The sequence below is a fragment of the Myotis yumanensis genome, unplaced genomic scaffold (assembly GCF_028538775.1).
Source record: "Myotis yumanensis isolate MYYU_CA2020_CCGP unplaced genomic scaffold, mMyoYum1.0.hap1 SCAF_2, whole genome shotgun sequence".
Taxonomy (NCBI): domain Eukaryota; kingdom Metazoa; phylum Chordata; class Mammalia; order Chiroptera; family Vespertilionidae; genus Myotis; species Myotis yumanensis.
The window spans coordinates 125,429,684-125,450,430 of record NW_027223753.1 but is presented as its reverse complement, the minus strand read 5'-3'; the positions used below and the strand labels follow the sequence as shown (position 1 = coordinate 125,450,430).

General features: G+C 43.1%; 1 pseudogene; it reads right to left on the bottom strand.

The window, feature by feature from the left end:
• Positions 1-1,602: 1,602 nt before the first annotated feature.
• The window catches only part of LOC139002577 (WD repeat and SOCS box-containing protein 2-like), a 79,416-nt pseudogene continuing 60,271 nt past the window's right edge, over positions 1,603-20,747 (bottom strand).

The following is a 20,747-nucleotide window of genomic DNA, read 5'->3' as shown; positions in this document are numbered from 1 at the left end:
TCTTTTTCTCTCCCTGTCCTACCTCCTTCTCCTTAGTCCAAAATGACATATATACCTCATTTTGCCTTTACTATCTTTGGAATTTTTCTGCTTATATAAATTTCCCATGTACAGGTATTAACTTTGCTTTTATCTTGTTAATCTACCTTAAGTCATTTTTATTATTTGAACAGCCATAAGAACCAAGAGAGGAAGGGAAATTCCCCTCCCCCACTTCCTAATCCTAAATAATAAAGAGGTAATATGCAAATTAACCCTCATACCCTCACAAGAGGCCGGCAGGGGGGCTAGTGAGGGACGACCAAACAACTGAACAGCAGGCTGTGTGGGGTAACCAGCTAGCAGTGGAGCCATGAGGGGCAACCAAGCTGGCGGGGGGGCAGTGAGGGGTGACCAGGCTGGTGGGGGGTGCAGTTGGGGACAACCAAGCCTGCAGGGGGGGCAGTTGGGGGCGACCAGTCTGGCAGGAGGGCAGTAAGGGGTAACCAGGCCGGCTGGGGGGCCAGTTAGGGGCAATCAGGCTGGCACACAGAGTGAGGGGCGATCAGGCCAGCAGGGGGGGACAGTTAGGGGCGACCAGGCAGGCAGGCGGGTGAGCGATTAGGAGCCAGTAGTCCAGGATTGTGAGAGGGATGTCCGACTGCCGGTTTAGGCCTGATCCTCGGGGTCGGGCCTAAACTGGCAGTTGGACATCCCCCAAGGGGTCCCGGATTAGAGAGGGTGCAGGCTAGGCTGAGGGGACCCCCACCCCGTGCACAAATTTCTTGTACCGGGCCTCTAGTTGGTATATAAAATGGGGTTTTCTTTTAAAATATATTAATTTTTCCGAAGGCATATTATGTGTGAATGAGGTGTCTTGATTAAAGAACTACATAACTTAAGGAGAACAGTACTTTTAAGGAGCTATATTTGTGTAGGGGTAGAGCTGAAACTGGCTCATTAGTCCAATGTGAAGCAGCAAAGTCAGACCTCCTCCATGAGCATATCAGCTGAAGTGATGACAACACCAATGCTTTACACAATTAAGGAGACATCTTCACAACTCTGAGTCACCTGTAACTTAGTTAATACCTCATACCAGAGCCTGCTCCTTGAAAACTGTGTCCCACTGCTCAGAGAGAAGCTGTAGGAAGGAAAGACTTGCCAACATCAACTCTGACACAACAGGAGAGAACTTGAAACAAGGCCGCTGCTGCATCTGAAACAACAGCATGGGCTAGGCAGGAGCCACACTTCACAGTAGAAGGCCTTTAAACCCCTCGGCCACTACAGATGCTCTCGCCAGGTCTAGAACTCTTCTTACCAAAATGTCATTACCTGCACTTTGAATCAAAACGACTGGAGAGAATTCAAAATTGTTATTTCTAAGTGGATTGAAGATTTAAGATAAGGCTCTGTGGCCACGGAAGTGGAATCCCCTCCCCTGTGACTGACGTTCACATGTCCTGGGGAAAAGACCCATGACTAGTCCACTGGAATCCGGTTTTGCTACATTCTATTCACAATCCCAAGACCAGGTGTTTGGCCCATTATCTCAGCTACTCCTTTACCAGGGAGCTTTATTCTGCCACAGAGAAAGCACATGAGATCATGTAGCGTTGCTTAAAAAGTCCTGTATGTGAAGAACTCTTTTGTTTTCTCCGCGACTGGCAGTGCTAGCACTTGGTAGGTGGTGAGGAAACTTCGGAGGGCTTTCCGGCATAAGTGCTTCAGTGATGACAGGGCCCTAGGAGTTGTCCAGAACTGGACGTGACCATCCCTTGTCCCTGTGGCAATAACTCCATCATGTGGAAAAGATGTGCAGCAAAGACCATTGGTCATAGGAGAAAATGCAATTGGAGTTTTCAGTTCCAGGGCCCAGATACTAAGGAGTCTGTCATCTGCCACAGTGGCAAGGTATAAGCCTTCGGGGAGAAGCACACAAATCTCAGGGAGCTGTCATCCATGAGGGGTTCGAGCTGCATGTGGTGGATTGACCTTAGCCTCTTGCCCAGGGGTCCTCAAACTACGGCCCGTGGGCCACATGCAAATACAAATATTGTATTTGTTCCCGTTTTGTTTTTTTACTTCAAAATAAGATATGTGCAGTGTGCATAGGAATTTGTTCATAGTTTTCTTTTAAACTATAGTCCGGCCCTCCAACGGTCTGAGGGACAGTGAACTGGCCCCCTGTTTAAAAAGTTTGAGGACCCCTGCTCTTGCCAGTGTAAGGCTCCCACGTGATCACGTTGGTGTCTTAAGAAGCCGTGACAAGCAAGGCAGTGTCAGGGAAGAAGTCACAAGAGACAACACTGCTTTGGTGGCCCCCTAGCTTCCGGATTAATGTGTAGGACCGCATGCTCCATAGGAAGACTGACTTTTCTCCATCTGCAGAGCAAAGCATGCTTCAGTCCGGGGAGATGGAGCAGCAGTAAACCCACTGCAGATGGCCCGACAACACCTGAATCTGTTTACTGTGCTTATTCAGGTCCCAGATGAGAAGAGTCTTATTCCGAGACACAGAGACCAAAATTAAACTGCCACTGGGTGTGAAGCTCAGATCTCTTACAACATTTTGGTGGCCGGAAAGTTTCAAAAGGAGGATCCCTATCTGCACCTCCCAAATCTGGATCTGCCCATCCTTGATTCCCATAGTGAGGATCAGGCAAGAGACGCCTGGCACTGGGGAATGGTGGCATGCCCAGAGCTTCCTGCTGGGGGGAGCAGGCCACAGGCTGAAGGGCAAACCCCAGACAATGTGCCCACATGTCTAGAATCCTTTCCTATGGGCTGCCTCGCCCTTTTGTGTCATTTTTGCTGCTTCAGCTTTTGGCTTCAAACCCTTTAGGGATGAACTGCTCCTCCACATCTGTTAGGGTCTCCAAAAGGAGGGACACATGAGGCCGAAAGGGGTAAAGAATTATGAATTTATTAGGTCATCTGGAAACCCAGATAGGCTGAGCCCCAAAATGGCGCCAGCGCTCAGACAGGGAGTCAGAGGTTTTTAAAGGACTCTAGGCGGGCTTTTTCTGGACGGAGAATTCTCTGTGCAGGTCTGGATCCTGGGAAACACTGGAGGGGAGAGATAATGGTCTTAGCGAGTGGAATGTGGTCTCAGCAAGTGGAATGTCCACTGGGAAGTGTCCTAACGGTCAGTTCCCAGGGGAGGAGGTATTAATTCAATTATTTGATCAGACCTAACATTCTAGCCTTTTTGTTTTATGGAATAAGGATGAAGGTCATATCTTCTGTATTTACTTCCTGCTGAGGGGGGATGTCAAGATCACAGGGAAAAGAACTTTGATTTTAGTCAGCTGGCTGGATGAGGGGTTGCAGCAGCATGATTTCCCCAAGAGACATGTAGGTAAAGACTCAAAACTGGTCCTGTTGAGTGACTTGGGAGGTAAAAGCTGGTCCTGAGGCTGCCACAGCATCACTTGTCTGGTTTTGCTGCTTTTCTGAGCCTGGAGCTGAAATGCAACTGAGATGCTGTCTTTAGGGAGGAAAAGATCAGGGGTCTAAGTTGCCTGACTAGTGATATGAAAGGGGGGGATAGGTTACCCTGGGGGTGAGGATATTGGTTTCCCGGTTTTGCCCCTTGCTAGCATCCAGAGCTTTCTGGCCCAGTGAGTTTCTATACCTGTGCCTAGCCCATCATCCTTGCTCTGGGGGCCAAAGGGATGATGAGACCTGGGCACAAAAGGTGGTTATGATGGTGTCTAGGGGTGGTATTTCCTGAGTACAAGTAGGGCTTATAACCTGGTGGAGACAGACTGTTTTTATAAATTTTAATATTACTGGGGCAAAAGATGGAAGAACAAGAATTATGATAAGTGGTCTGGTGGAAGGAAAGAGACATTGGTTTGAAGGGCTGTAGTCTAATATCAAAAAGTGAGGTTTATCCTCAAATAATTTTCTCTTAAATGTCCTTGGTTTAGGAAATATTGGGTTTTCTATATGGCTGAAAACTACTTGGCATCTGGATTTTTTAGATGGCTGCAAACTTCTGTTTTACTATCTCAGTTTCCCTATTCTGCTTGGCCTGGCTTATTGGCTTGTGTCATTTATATTACTTCCTTTTAACATTTCTCTCTACAAACCTTCTATAACTTTCACGAACCTTTTTACAACTTTCACATTCTTACAAACATTCTTACAACTTTCACAAATATTCTTACTTTAACTTACTTTTTCTTCAGAATGCATGCCCATGCCTTATGCCAGTGGTTCCCAAACTTATTTGGCCTACCGCCCCCTTTCCAGAAAAAATATTACTCAGCCCTTGGAAATTAATTTTTTAAAAATTTTAATAGCAGTTACTCATCACCCCCAAATGCACCTGTGGCCATCACCACCTGGATCGCTGCAGCGCCTACCAGGTGGCAGTAGCGCGCACTTTGGGAATCACTGCCTTATGCCTTCCATTGTCAACTCTTACAAGCCTCGATTTTCCAATGATAACCAAAAAGTAAGCAGCCAGAATTTCTTAGATTGACATTTATGAGCATTCTCACTTTCAAGCAACATACCTTTAACAAAGCACAAGACATTACATTAACAGTTCCAAATCTACTTTATAGATTTTCTGTAATAAAAGCCAACATCAGGTGAACTTAAAACTTCTTGAAATATTTAGATATTTATCATTTAACCCAGCAATGCCTTAAAGCTTTTAAGTTGCCAAAGAAGATTTTGGAAAATTATGTATAGGCATATAAGGCCGGAGAGAAATCTGAGGTGGGGAGGGAGCAGGCCCTACAGGCTGTTCTAGGACTGCAATTTCCAGGTCTCCAGCCACTTGTATTTAAAACTGCCACATTTTTCCTTAGAGATAACATGCTAAGTTTGGGTGATAATGAGTTCAGCTTCTGATAGTAGCCAGACTGTTAAGTAAGCATTTGTAGTTTTGCAGTAAAGAAAGTTGTTCTTTGGGAAAAGGTGTGTGTGTGTGGCGGGGACGGGGCGGGGGGGGGGGTGGTGAGAAGGCACTGAGGTGAGAGCAGTTTTCAGAGCATTAAAGGGGTGAGAATGCTGGCCTTGGGATGTAAAGGCTCAGTGAGGGGTCCCTTTGCTGTGTCATAGAGGAGCTTTGCAAGAAGACTGACGTTGGTAGCTCAGAGGTGAGAGTACCCAGTGAGCCCAAGAAAGGAGAGTATTTCTTGTCTAGAGGAGGGGACAGTTATGGAGGAGATAAGGTGTTTACAGTCTAAGGAATGGCGTGGCTTTGTGGGGTGAGAGTGAAGCTGAAGTAGGTGACTGCTGTGTGGGACAACTGGGTTTTATGAGGGGATGCATGGTAGCTCCAGTTGGGCATTGAGGTAGAACGAGAAAAGAGAGGATAAAGGGGGTGTCTAGTAAGATGCAGTGTAGAGGTGAGGTGGCTAATGGCTGTGAGACTAATCTGTCAACCCCTATAATAGAGACTGAGGAATGGACAAGGGTCCCAGCGAATTCAGGGAGGGCAGAATAAGTGGCCCCAGTGTCAATTAAAAACAAGTTCAGCTTACCTGCCACCACAATAGTTACCTGAGGCTCTGTCCTGGTGATGTAAGTCTAAGGGGCACTGTTAGGGCCTGTGTAGCTTCAGTCTTCAGGGCCAGTCCCAGGAAGTCTGGGAGCTCCAAACCATATCGAGAGGGTGGCCTTGCTGGACAGGCTGAGGTCCAAACTGGAGGGGCCAGACTGCAGTCTGATTTCCAGTGGCCTTTCCTTCCGCACCTTGGGCAGGGCACAGGCTGGGGTCTTGGGTTTGAGAAGGACTTGGACCAGTGTCCTTCCCTGTTGCATTTGAAGCATGGGCTTAGAGAAGTCTTAGCCCCTGACTTACCCTTGGTTGGAGGACCAGCACCTCATTTGGGGTTCATGCGAGTGGTATTTAGGAGCTGGAAGGCCTCTGTGAGGTGGGAGAGGAAAAGAACTGGGTTTTCACCAGGGCCTTGAGTGATTTCATTAAGTTTGTCATAGTTGACCACCTTATGGGCAGCCTTTTTGAGTCCAGCAATAAGACAGATGATCATATGGCTACGGAGCTGGTGCCCTGAAGAATTGACCTGATAGTCTCACCCAGGGTCAGTTTGGGGGACTATGTCAGCGTCAACCAGGTTGGCTACTGAATCCTGTCTATGAAGGCCTTGCCATGGTCCTGAGCTGCTAGTCAGATGTGCTCTTTCTCCTCTGGGGTGAGAGAGGAGGACAGAGGACTTAGATGTCATACCAGGTCAGGTCACAGGACTGAATCAGGTACTTAAATTCCTCAGTAGAAAAAATACCTGAGATGTCTCTCATTCTGTGCAAAGTCAGACAGGGAAAATGGGATGTGTACCCACACAATACCTTTAGTTCCTATTACCTTTCACAGGGGTAGAATGGGCGTGGGAATAGAAGTGGCTGTTGAGCAAGGTGGTCTTTGGGTGGCCTGAAAGCAAGTGTTAGGTGGGAAAAGGCTGTTTTGGAGCTTGCATTCTTAGATTTGGGCTCTCAGGGGCTGGAGGAGAAGGTGGTTGCTGGTTAGGAGGGTCTAGGTATTGTGAATCTATTGCAGATGAGAGAGCGCATGTGTAAGGGGGTGGAGGTTGGTGGTCTGCTGGGTCAAAAGTAGATTCAGAATCAGAAGTGTTAGGGGTAAGATGCTCTGTGTGAAGGAGAAAGATCTGATGGGTAGAACAGAATTGAGAGAGAGGATTGGGCCTGAAGGGTGAAAAAGGCCTGGATGTAGGGAATCTTGGACCATTTTCCATTGCAGTGACAGTAATTATCTAAATTGTGCAGTGTGTTAAAATTAAAAGTGCCTTTTTCATGCCATTGAGACTTATTAGCTAGTTTATATTGTGGCCAAACAGTGTTGCAAAATAAAATGTGGTGGTTGGGCATGATCTCCCCCTTGAGGGTACAGAGGGAGTGTCCGTAAGATGGTCTGTGAGAGTAGAAGGGTGAGTGATAGAGCACAAATCCAAAGGTGGCTTTTTAGGTCAGGCATCCCTGCTGCTAAACAAATAACCACGAGAAATGAGGGGTGACCCTCTGGACTGGGTGTCCCCAGTCCAGAAGGACCCAAAGCCAAAAGGCTGAGGAGTCGTCTGGCCTAGCGCTAGGACTTTTGAGAAGAGAGACTTTTGAGAAGTCAATGAGAGAGAGTGGGCAGAAAACTCAAAATGAGGGAAATTGTGGAACACCACTCACCTAGAGATGATTGGCCAGTGTGAGATGGAGGGTCAGTAATGGATAAGGACAGATTCTCCATCCAGCATCCTCCTTGGTTGGTTCAGGAGGGTCCATAGAGAGGGAGACCTAATAGAGGCCAGCAATCAAGTCACCGGAGTAGGATTCGGAGGTAAGCCCAGGTCGAGCTGCCACTGCCTACTGCTCTCTGAGTAGCAAACTCAGGGTGCTCAAAGGCGGAATGATGGCTCTCCATCCCCATGGAACTACCTCTGGTTTTGGCACCAAATGTTAGGGTCACTGAAAGAGGAACGCACAAGGCCAAAAGGAGTGAAGAATTATGAATTTATTAGGTCATCTGGATACCTGATGAGCTGAGCCGCAAAATGGTGCCAGCACCCAAAGACGGGGAGTCAGAGGTTTCAAAGGACTCTAGGTGGACTTTTTCTGGGCAGATAATTCTCTGTGCAGGTCTGGATTCTGGGAAACTCCGGGGGAGAGAGAGAATGGTCTTAGCAAGCGGAATGTGTTCTAAGTAAGTGGAATGTCCGTTGTGAAGTGGCCAGTTCCCAGGGGAGAGGGTATTGATTCAATTATTGGATCAGACCTAACAGCGGCCAGGGGATAAGCTTGACAATGCAGTGTCCTTGAGACCAAGCAAACCAGGACCCATCTTAGGGAGAAGGAGACACTCCAGGTTTCACAGCTCGACTTCCAGTTGAACTGGTGGAAGCACCCAGGCTTGAGTTCAGCCACCAGCGTGGTTCCTCCACAATCCCTGTCCCATCAAACAAGCCAGGGAAGCAGACGTCAACAATCAGAATCCGCAAGGGTAGGATGAAGCTTGAACTTCACTCCAGCTTCCATGGAGGATGTGCAGCCCGTGGCAGGCTGTGCCTCAGCCCCTCAGGCCACCGGCTCTCATTCCTGGTCCCTGCTCTTCTGGCCCCACTTCGGTACTGCCCCACCAAGCCCACAGTTGCCCAGAGAGAGCAAAAGGGGGTTTTCTTGACTATGTTTAATAGTCTCACATTAATGTATTCACTGTACTGAGTCCTTGATTGCAATTCAAAATATAAATATAGGTTATGTAAATATTCTATAAAATAAAAGCCTAATATGCAAATTGTCCCCTTGGGTGGTCGGTCAACTGGGAGTTCAGCAGCTCACTATGACATGCGTTGACCACCAGGGGGTGACATGGAACATGATGGGCGTCAGCGACGCAGCGCTGGCAGCAGGCATTCAGTGCCAGGCACCCATGAGAAGCCCATCCTGCACCTGCATGGCCTCTTCTGGGTGAACTGGGCCACAGCCACCAGGACCACAGGGGCTGGTTGGGATCCCTGTGGGTTTGAGCAGGAGCTTGTCTGCGAGCACGACTGGGAGAGAGTGCGCTGCCCACCTGTCTTCTGTGCGGTGCCATGGGCAGCCCAGAGGCCCATGCTGCACCCTGGCCCATGGTGTCTGGCCTCGCTCACTACAGCTCCATGTGGGGACTCGGGTGCTATGACTCAGGCAGAGGGGGGCAAGTGGGGGCCTGGGGCCCAGGTGCTGCCCAGGGCCCAGAGGTCAGCTGGGATCTGCCCTTCCATTCCAGACGCTCGCACTTTGATCTCCGGCCAGGCCTAGGGTCTGCACCCATGCATGAATTTCATGCACCAGGGCTCTAGTTTTATATAAGGAGGACATCAAATTTAAGCATATGTAAACAGTCTCCCATATCTTTCTTTTACTTTTTTTAAACTTCCCACTATTCTGCTTTCATATAAAATATTAAATTGTGCTTAGAGAAGAAAATTACCACCTGAGAATCTATCACTGTAATTGAGGGAGACAGAAAATAATGCATGTAAGTTCGTTCAGTTTTAGTTTGTGTTCAGATATTTGGTAATGGTTTTATCAGAATGTAAAGTGAAATTCCAAGATCATTTATTTAGTAAGAAGAAATGCCAGACAAATTATTATTTGTCATAAACAATATATTATGCTTTAAAAAAAACTTGTTTCTTGAACCTGTAATTTGAACAATCAATTACATCTCAGTAATGAATAGTTCAAGGGAACAACTGCTAAATAGTTCCACTGTTTTGCCATCACTGTAATTTTTCTAATTTATATGGTGTTTTTCTGTAAAAATGTCAGAAAACAGGCTTTTCTATTTCTTTATAATAATTGCAAGCTGCTTAAGTAGTGTTTAATATAGAGTAACATTAAAACTCTGGTAAACTGCATTATACTCTTCCTAAAAAAAATCTTTATACAATCAATTTATTTCAGATCCAAAATGCATTAAGTTTTCTAAAACCATATGATTCATTACCACAGGTAATGAAAATCTTCCTATAAAATCCATACAGGTTTTCTCTAGCATCTTAAGCATGTGTTATTAACTTCTGTATGATTCAGTGCCTAAGAGCTTGTTAGCCACAATACACACTGACTGCAATTCATTTTTAAATACATTCAATGACTCAGCTCATTTTTCTTCTCTAATACAAATTAGAAACACATTATTGGCAATTTCCAGTTATGGTGCTTTGTCAAATCCCTCATTGACTATAATTTGTTAAATTTTCACTTTAAATGCAGACAGAATAGGCCTGGAGAAAGTATATTGATGGTTATTTTTCAGAAAGATTATGGGAAAAGTGTAGTTTGCAGAAATGTGGTGCCTTAATACCCTAAATTTTTGTATAGAAATTTCACTTAATTTATTAAATTCTAATTTAGAAAAAAGTACTAGGTGTGTGATATATAACTTTAATTCTACTTTAATATTTAAAAAATATGTTCAATAAAGTAGTCTATATTTTTAAATATATTTATTTTGGAGAGATATGAATACCCCAAACCTTCCAAAAATAGTTTTTAGCATTACTATGTGATTTGGACTTCAATAACATAATTGTGACCAAATATCTGGACCTTTTTGCAATTGCGTCTCCTGACTCAATTTGCATGACAACAGGTTGGCAGTTTGGGCTCTGACTCTCTCTATGTGACAAACTGCATCCCCTGCATTGTCCCTTTAAGGACAAAACTAGTTTGTACAGTTTTCTTTGCAGAATACAAGGGAAAATGAAGTGCTGGCCCATGTCTGTGACAGCTTTGCTGACCATGTCTGTGAGCCCAACCTTTGGCCATATCTCCTGGCTCTACCTGCTGACCATGAGCCAGAAACTCTAGATGCTCCACAGCTCTCACCAGTCTCCATCCGGTTTGAACATACTTGCAGCCACATATTGCTCAGTGATGTTATTTACTGTTATGCCATATACTTCTTTTTTCCTCTGTTAGTAAAGTTCATAGTTTAGATTAATTTAGCTTTCTAATTATTAAGAAGGGTAATGTTTATGCAACCTATGAATGATATTAACCTAATATTTAAAACTTCTATACATTTTACTCCTAAATAATCAACAAAGTTAGAATCACCTCTTAAAATGTTTCTATTGATTTTTAGAGAAAGAGGGAGGGAACGGGTTAGAGAGATAGAAACATCAATGAGAGAATAATCTCACCAATTGGCTGCCTCCTTTCTACTAGGGATTGAGCCCACAACCTCAGCATGTGCCCTAACCAGGAACTGAACCAGTAACTTCTTCGTCTGTGGGTCGATGCTCAACCACTGAGCCATGCTGGCCAGGCAAGAATTATTATTAGAAAATAGAATACATTTTAAATTGTTTATTATTTTACTGGATTTATTTTTTTACCTCTGCATTCAAATTCTGAGGTGTGTTTTTTTGTTTTGTTTTTTTGTTTTGTTTTGTTTTCCAATGAAGCTAGTAACTTCCCAGATTATAACATAGTGTTGCAATTTCATTAGTGTAAGAGCATTAAAAAGTCTTAGGTCATCAACACATTCAGTGAATAATATAATTGGCTTAATTCTAAAGAGTCATTGGCTCCATGGATAATTTAATCTCAAATCTTAAACTCTCCTTGGAAATTCTAGGTATTTTACATAATCTAATCAGTCTTATGTTAATTTACCTTATAAATTGTTCCTCCTATTTTCCTTCCTATCTAATTTTGAACTATCTCCTTTGAATATTTTTAAAGTACCTTGAAACACATGCTTTCTTTATTCCTCTGAATCTATCCTGTTAGGTCTGCTTTTGAAATCACATGTTTCTAGGCCAAATATGAACCTTAGGTAGATTCTTGGGATTAGAGGATGGAATAAACTCTGGAAGAGGAGCAACTGACAGAAAAAAAAAAAACAAACAAAAAGCTAATAGCCTTAGAGACCCAGACTTAGACACACATTTAAGAGAAAAGTAGCCAGGATATGAAAAAGAAAAGAAAAACAACAACAACAACTTGATTTTGGGCCAGAAAAGGACATGAAAAAAAAAAGTGAGAAGACAATTGGAAATAATATTTAACCGTCAAAGTTGAGACTATTCCAATAGACTAGTTACCTGTAAACTTTTTCTTTTATTCTATAAATGCATCAGAGTAAGATTATAACTTTTTAAATGAATCTACTAAAAATGCTTTATTACAATACTTTACAATAACAAAAATGTCCCAATAGTGATATGTTCTATGCTCATTTTCTATGGGTCATCAAGGAATAAAAAATGTCTTAAGTCATGGCCAGTGTGGTTCAGTTGTAAAGCATTGTCCCATGTACTGAAGGGCCACTGGTTCAATTCCTAGTGAAGGCACATGCCCAGGTTGCGGCTCAATCCCAGGTTGTGGTGCATGTAGGAGGCAGCCAATCAAGGTTTCTCTCTCACATCAATGTATGCCTCTCTCTCTTTCCCTCTTTTTTCTTTTCTCTCTCTCTAAAATAAATAAAAATGTTTAATTATTTTTTATTTTTAAAAATATATTTTTATTGATTTCAAAGAGGAAGGGAAAGGAAGAGAGAGATAGAAACATCAATGACGAGAGAGAATCATTGATTGGCTGCCTCCTGCATGTCCCACACTGGGGATCAAGCCCAAACCTGGGCATGTGCCCTGACCAGGAATGGGAACCTGTGACCTCCTGGTTCATAGGTCAATGCTCAACCACTGAGCCACACTGGCCAGGTTCAATAAAAACATTAAAAATAATTACTTAAAATCTGGAATTAAATTGAACCCATTTTATTTACAGGTTCAATCTATTTATTTTTAACAGGGAAGTTTGCCTAGATCTGACAATATAAAAGGATATAAAGTGCTTTAAGCCTTTAAATAAGACAGATAATAAAATTTATGGTGAATATAGCCACAGTCTTTAAAATGTTTTTATTTTCAATAGCCTAAAATTAACACTCAAAATAAAATTTCTAAAATTATGAAATAAATATAGAAAGAGAAAATGTGTTTCATGCATAGGGAATGAAAACTCAAATTTACTCTTGGAAAATATTTTAAGAATTTAATCACAAGTGTTTGGAATGAAAGAAAAAAAAGTCGATTAGTCTATGATTTGGAACAACCTCAGAAAGGCCCATATGAGACACAAGAAGAAATTTTAATAAATGGAGTATGAAAAATATATTTTTAAGGGAGAGCAGGGAGAGAGAAGGAGGAAGAGAGAATTTCCTGATTATAGAAAATTTTAGAATAAACACTAAATATTAGTGATAATTTTTTAATTATGTCAATTTTACCTAGATAATACATATACACATACACAAAATATATAATCATCATCTGTTACACTATCCACCTGGGTTTTACTTTTCTGCATTACAGAGAACAAAGTTACTAAACCAGATTACATGATTCAGGAAGAATACAACTCTTAAACACCAAATCCTACCTCTCACTTTTTCAAATTTAGGCAATTCAGAGCTAATAATATAAAAAAATCCAATCAACACTGAAGTGTCTAGTATACGTTTTCTGTCATCAAGAAGCCCACAATCTAATGAGGGAGAGCCTCAAGGTCCACACTGTCAACCTCCCTGCACAACAGGGGATGTCATGTCAAACCAGCTCCATATGTGTGTCTCCACATAACTCTCTCCTACACCTCGTTGGTAATCACGTTTCTTCCAGTTGTGATAACAATGTCCTTGTTTTCTTTATATTTTACAACTATATCTATATCTATATCTATCTATATCTATATTTATACCTATACCTATATCTACAACTACATCTACACATACATCTATATCTATATCTACTAGTATATATCTATAATCTATCTATATCTGCACTATGAGACAATTTAGTTTAGTTTATTTCTTTTTATCTTACCAGAAGGTAGTTATTCTTTGTGTAGTCTTTGGTCATTTATTTTTCTTGCATAACATTTTGTAGTGAGATTGATTTATGTAGCTCATTCATTATCTATGTCGCATTGTGAACTGTTGTGGGAATATGCCACATTTTATTTTCCAGCCTCATATAGTTAGATTATTTCTATTTTGAGGCTATTGCAAATTTTGCTCTGATTAACATTCTTTTATATATGGGCATAATGGAGAACAATTACTCTTTGTCAGATAGCACACACACAAAGCAGAGCCTTACAAAAGTTTCAGACACAATGTTGAAGAGAAGAACACAATTGGAAGACTGACACTATCTGACTTTAAGACTTACTGAAAAGCTATAGCAATCAAGATACTGTGGTGTTGGAGAAAGAATAGACAAATAGGTCAATAGAAAGGAGTAAAGAGTTCAGATATAGAATCCCATAAATACAATTAACTGATCTTTTTTTACAAAGGAGCAAAAGATAGTCTTTTCAACAAGTGGTGCTGGAAGAACTGGACAGCCATATGCAAAAAAAAAAAAAAAAAAAAAAAAAAAGAATTTCAACAGAGAACTAATATGCTTTAAAAAATAACAAATTGTATCACAAATATGAATATAAAAGCAATAACTATAAAACTCCTATGACTAGGAGAAATATCTAAATACCCTTGGGTGTGGTGATGACTTTTTATTTATAACACCAAAGGCACAACTCATGAAGAAAATGGTTCATAAGCTAAGACTCCATTAACATTATTTTTTTACTCTATAAAAGACACTGTTAAGATAATGAAAGAAGTCACAGAGAGAAAATATTTACACAAGACATATTTGGTCAAATACTATCATACAAAATATAGAAAGAATTCTTAAAACCCAAAAGTAAAAATAAATAACCAAATTGTCAATGGGCCAATAACCTTCATAGACAATGTGCCAAAGAAGATATTCAGATTGCAAATAATATGAAAAGCCAGGCTTCCCCCCTGCCACGCCAGCTCTGAGCTCCACTCAAAGCAACAAAGTTTCAATTATAGAAGGTAAATAAACCCCAGATACCTGCTTTCAGCTGGCCATGGCCATGGAGCTGGAGCAGGCAGGAGGCTTAGGTTGCCCAGGCGATGGAGAAAGCCTAGCTTCCCTCCCGCCCTCCCTGGCCGGCTCTGAGCTCCTCTCAAGACTACAAAGTTTCAATTATAGAAGGTAAATAAATCCCAGAAAAAAAAAAGGAGAGGCTGGGAGCTTCCGTCCCTGGGGGGGCTTGGCCAGCCTGAAAAGGGCCCTCAGCCCCACACCCAGACTGGGCAGGCACCCCAGTGGGAACCCCCCACCCTAAAAGTGGTGTGGCCAGCCTAAAAACAGTCATCAGCCCCTCACCCAGGCTGGCCAGGCATCCCAGTGGGGACCCCCACCCTGAAGGGGGTGTGACCAGCCTGCAAAAAGCCATAAGCCCCTCAACCAGGCTGGCCAGGCACCCCAGTGGGACCTCTACCCTGATCCAGGACACCCTTCAGGGCAAACCAGCTGGCCCCCACCCATGCACCAGGCCTCTATCCTATCTAATAAAAGAGAAACATGGTAATTAGCGTACGACCGCTACCCTTCCCATTGGCTAATCAGGGCGATATGCAAATTAACTGCCAGCCAAGATGGCGGCCGGCAGCCAGGCAGCTGGAAGCGAACAGGAGGCTTGCTTGCTTTAGTGAAGGAGGACTCCAACGTTCCCCGCCTGACTTGCCGGCCTCTGGGCTGGCAGTTTGAAACATTTTAACAAATATAGAAGCTAAACAAAATCCCAGAAAACAGCTTTCAGCTGGCCGGGATCTCAGAGCTGGAGATGATACAGTGTTTCGATTATAGAACCGAAACAAACCAGATACCTGCTTTCAGCAGCAGACGCCTTGGCCCAGAATAAAAAAAAAGAAAAGAAAAAAAGGAGCGGTTGGGAGCTTCAGTCACCCACCAGCCTGAAAACAGCCCTCAGCCCCTCACCCAGACTGGCCAGGCACCCCAGTGGGGACCCCCACCCTGAAGGGTGTGTGACCAGCTGCAAACAGCCATCATCCCCTCATCCAGGCTGGCCAGGCACCCCAGTCGGGACCCCCACCCTGATCCGGGACACCCTTCAGGGCAAACCAGCTGGCCCCCACCTGTGCACCAGGCCTCTATCCTATATAGTAAAAGGGTAATATGCCTCCCGGCACCGGGATCAGTGTGACAGGGGGCAGTGCCCAAAACCCCTGATCGCCCTGCGGCTGTGTGTGACAGGGTGCGGCGCCCCAACCCCCCTGATGGGCCCTGCTCTGTGCATGACAGGGGGGAGCTCCCCAACCCCCTGATCGACCCTGCTCTGTGCGTGACAGGGTACGGAGCCCCAACCCCCCTGATTGGCCCTGCTCTGTGCATGACAGGGGGTGGCACCGCAACCTCCCTATTGACCCTGCCTTGAGTGTAACAGGGGGCAGTGCCCCAACCCCCCAATCGGCCCTACCCTGAGCATGACTGAGGGGGGCATCGTAACCTCCCAATCTGCCCTGCTCTGTGCATGACAAGGGGCGGCGCCCCAACTCCCCAATTGGCCCTGGTCTGAGCCAGACCAGGGGCTGCACCTAGGGATTGGGCCTGCCCTCTGCCACCCGGGAGCAGGCCTAAGACAGCAGGCCGTTATCTCTTGAGGGGTCCCAGACTGCGAGAGGGCACAGGCAGGGCTGAGGGACCCCCGGTCCCCCGCTAGTGCACAAATTTTTGTGCATTAGGCCTCTAGTCCTATATAATAAAAGGGTAATATGCAAATTGACCCTAACAGCAGAACAACTGGGAATGACTGATCACTATGACACACACTGACCACCAGGGGGCTGACGCTCAATGCAGGACTGATGGTTGCCAGTACAGCTGTAGTGGTGGGAGCCTCTCCCACCTCCTCAGCAGTGCTAAGGATGTCAGACTGCAGCTTAGGCCTGCTCCCCACTGGCAAGTGGACATCCCCTGAGGGCTCCCGGGCTGCCAGAGGGATGTCTGATTGCCAGCTTAGGCCTAATCCCCCGGGGAGCAGGCCTAAGCCAGCAGGTGGTCATCCCCCGAGGGGTCCCAGACTGCAGAGGGCACAGGTCGGGCTGAGAACTCCCCACCAAGTGCACAAATTTTTGTGCACCGGGCCTCTAGTGTTGAATAAGAGTGGAAAACCAGACATCCCTCTCTTGTTCCTGTTCTTAGAGGAAATGGTTTAAGTTTTTGCCCATTGAATATGATGTTGGCTGTGGGTTTATCATATACTAGAGGCCCGGTGCATGAAATTCATGCAAGAGTAGGCCTTCTTTCCTCCAGCTGCTGGCACTGGCTTCCCTCTGGCACCCAGGAGCCGGGCTTCCCTCATCCAGAAAGGTCATCTGGAAGAACATCCAGTCTAATTAGCATATGATGCTTTTATTATTATAGATGGACTTTATTATTTTGAGGTATGATCCCTCTATTCCCACTTTGCTTAGGGTTTTTATTGAAAAAGGATTTGGATTTTGTGGAATGATTTTCTGCATCTATTGATATGATCATGTGATTTTTGTCTATCAATATGTTTATGTGCTATATCACATTTATTGATTTGTGAATATTGTACCAGTCTTGAATCCCCAGAATAAATCCCACTTGGTCATGGTGTATAATCTTTTTAATATATTGCTGGATCCAATTTGCTAATATTTTGTTGAGGATTTTAGCATCTATGTGCATCAGGGATATTGCCTGTAATTCTCTTTCTTTGTGGTGTCTTTATCTGGTTTTGGAATTAGGGTAATGCTGGCCTCATAGAGAGAGCTTGGAAACATTTCTTCCTCTTGGATTATTTGGAATAGTTTGAGTGGATAGGTGCTAGTTCTTCTTTGAATGTTCGGTAAACCTGGCCGTGAAGTCCTCTAGACCAGGATAATTTTTTTTTTGGGGGGGGGAGTGGGGGAAGAGGTTTGTTTGTTTTTGTTTTGTTTTTTGTTTTGTTTTTATTGCTGCTTCAATTTCATCAGTTGTTATTGGTCTATTCAGCATACAATGGAGTAAAGCTAGTCTCTTCAATTAATGGTGTTGGGAAAATTGGACAGATACATGCAAAAAATGAAATTAGACCACCAACTTATACCATACACAAGAATAAACTCAAAATGAATAAAATTCTAAAATGTAAAGCATGAGACCATAAAAATCCTGGAAGAAATCATAGGCAACAAAATCTCTGACATCTCTCATAGCAATGTTTGCTGATACATCTCTTAAGGCAAGGGAAACAGGAGAAAATCAGCAAATGGGATTACATCAAAATAAGCTCATTCACAGCAAAAGAAACAATCAACCAAATGAAAAGAGAGCCCACTCTATGGGAGAACATATTTACCAATGATACATATGATAAAGGGTTAATATAAAAAACATATAGGAATACTTACAATTTAAAAAGAAAGACAAAACTCTAATTTAAAATAGGCAAAGGGCCTTAACTATTTTGCTCAGTGGTTAGAACATCGGCGTGTGGACTGAAAGGTCCTGGGTTTGATTCCAGTCAAGGGCACATGCCTGGGTTGTGGGCTTGATCCCCAGTGGGGGGTGTGTAGGAGGCAGCCAATCAATGATTCTCTCCCATCATTGACCTCTCTCTCTCTTTCTCTTTCTCTCTCTCTCTCTCTCTCTCTCTCTCCCTCTTTGAAATCAATAAAAATATATTTTTTAAAAATGAGCAAAGGACCTAAATAGACACTTCTCCAAAGTGGACATACAGATGGCCAAAAGACGTGAAAAACTACTCAAAGTAACTGATCATCCAAAAGATGCAAATTAAAATGACGAGTTATCACCTCACACCTCTCAGAATGGATACCATCAACAAATCAACAAATGTCAAGTGCTAGAGAGGATGTGGATAAAAAGGAACCCTAGTACACATGCTGGCAGGAATACAGACTGGTGTAGCCACTGTGGAAAACAGAATGGAATTTCCTAAAAAAATTAAAAATGGAACTTCCATTAGACCCAGTGATGCTACTTCTAAGAATATATCCTAAAAGACCCGAAATACCAATCAGAAAGAATACAAGCACCTCTATGTTCATAGGAGAACAATGGAATACTATGTAGCAGTAAAAAAGAAGGATCTCTTACCCTTTGAGACAGCATGGAGGGACATGGAGAGTATTATGCTAAGGAAAACAAGCCAGTCAGAGAAACACAAGTATGATATGATCTCACTCATATATGGAATCTAATGAATAAAATAAATTAATTTACATAATAGATCCAGAGACATAGAAGCTTGGAATAGACTGTGGAATCTCAGAGGGAAGGTGGGAGTGGGGAAGTGGGTGGGGTCATATTTACCAAAGAAGTTTATGCATAACCCATGGACACAGACAATAGTATGGTGAAGGCCTGGGACAAGCAGGTATGGGAATCAGGGGGCCAATGGGCCAAAAAAGGGGATATCTGTAATACTTTCAACAATAAAGATACTTTTTTTAAGAAAGTGTGCACTCAGATGTCTATAACAGCTCTATTCATAATTGCTTAAACTTGGAAACAACTAAGCTGTCCTTGAATGATTAAATAAACTGCTGTACATTCAGACAGTGGCACATTACTCATCACTAAAAAGAAATGAGCTATCAAGTCAGAGGGAAAAAAAGATGAAGGAAATGTAAATGCATATTACTAAGCAAAAGAAAACAATCAGAAAAGGTTATGTCTGCAGGATTTCTACTATTCACTATTCTGGTGAACAGGACCAAAGATTTTCTTTTTGAGGTGTAAATTTTAAACCTGGGATGAAGAGAGAAAGAGAGAGAAAGAGAGAGAGAGAGAGAGAGAGAGAGAGAGAGAGAGAGAGGCTCAGAAATTACTTTGACTCTCCCCTTCCTTGACCACCTGCTCCTTTTCACACCTAGGACATTCAGATGAAAATGCCTGGTTCAGGAAGGAAATCTTAGGTTGTTCACCTTATTCTAATTTGCATTAACTATAGTAGACATAAAGGCACCAAGCAGAGGCTTTGTAGCTGCATCACCCGTGTCTCCTTAAAGCAAGAATTTACCTGCCATGTATGTATGTTCTGCTTTTACTCAACTACCTATAAATTGCCTACTTCCCTTGACATCTCAAACCCCTATGCCTTCATTTCTCCTTTGTCTATCATGAAATATATACCCAATTTAATTCACTGCCTTTGCAATTTTTATGCTTATGTTAATTCCCTGTGCACATGTATTAAAATTTGATTTTCTCCTATTAATCTGTATCTGTTATTTTGATTATTAGCCCCGACAGAATAACTTAGAAGTGAGAAGAAAAGTATTATTATTTTAAGTCTACACACAGGAAAAAGTAAAACTATGGAGACAATAAAAATATCAGTGGTTTCCAGGGGTTATGGGGGAGGGGAAAATTAATAGGCAAAGCACAGAGGATTTTTAGGGCAGTAAAACTCCCCATGTACTATATGATACTATAACTGTGATTACATGTCATTATACACTTATCCAAACCCACAGACTGTTCAATGCTTAGAGTAAACTTAATGTAAACTAAGGATTTTTAGTAATAATTATGTGTCAATTTAGGTTCATCAATTTTAAGGAATGTATCACTCTGGTAGTGGATGTTGATAATATGAGAAGCTATGCATGTATGGAGGTAGGGAGTGAGTATATGGGAAATCTCTGTACCTTCTGCTCAATATTAGTTGTTATGATCATAAAATGGCTCTAATTTTTTTTCCATTGCTGTATTTATTTTTTTCTTTTTAAAAATCTTTATTGTTGAAAGTATTACATGTGTCCCCCTCTTTCATCCCTGCCCCTATCCCACCCCACCCCATCCCTGCCCCAGGTCTTCACCACCCTATTGGATTATGCATATATGCATACAAGTTCCTTGGTTGATCTCTTCCCACACACCACACCACCCCTGCCCAAAATATTTCTTTAAAAAAAAAGTTACGAAGAATCCATGCCATTTTCATTTTTGAGGGTGCCAGCATGTCGATCCTATCTAATAATAGACAAACATGGTAATTGACCATACCTCCGTTACGCTTCCCATTGGCTAATCACCAGGATATGCAAATTAACTGCCAACAAAGATGGCGGCTGGCAGCCACGCAGCTGAAGCGAACATTAGGCTTGCTTGCTCCAGTGATGGAGGAAGCCAAGGTTTCCTGCCTGCTGTGGCCCGGCTCTGAGCTCCTGAAGCAACAATGTTTCAATTATAGAAGCTAAACAAACCCCAGATACCTGCTTTCAGCCATCCGCGGCCTCAGAGCTAGAGCCGGGCCTCAGAGCTGGAGCTGGCTCTCAGCTCCAGTGACAGCTATAGAAGGTAAATAAATCCCAGAATTAAAAAAAAAAGAAAAAAAGGAGAGGC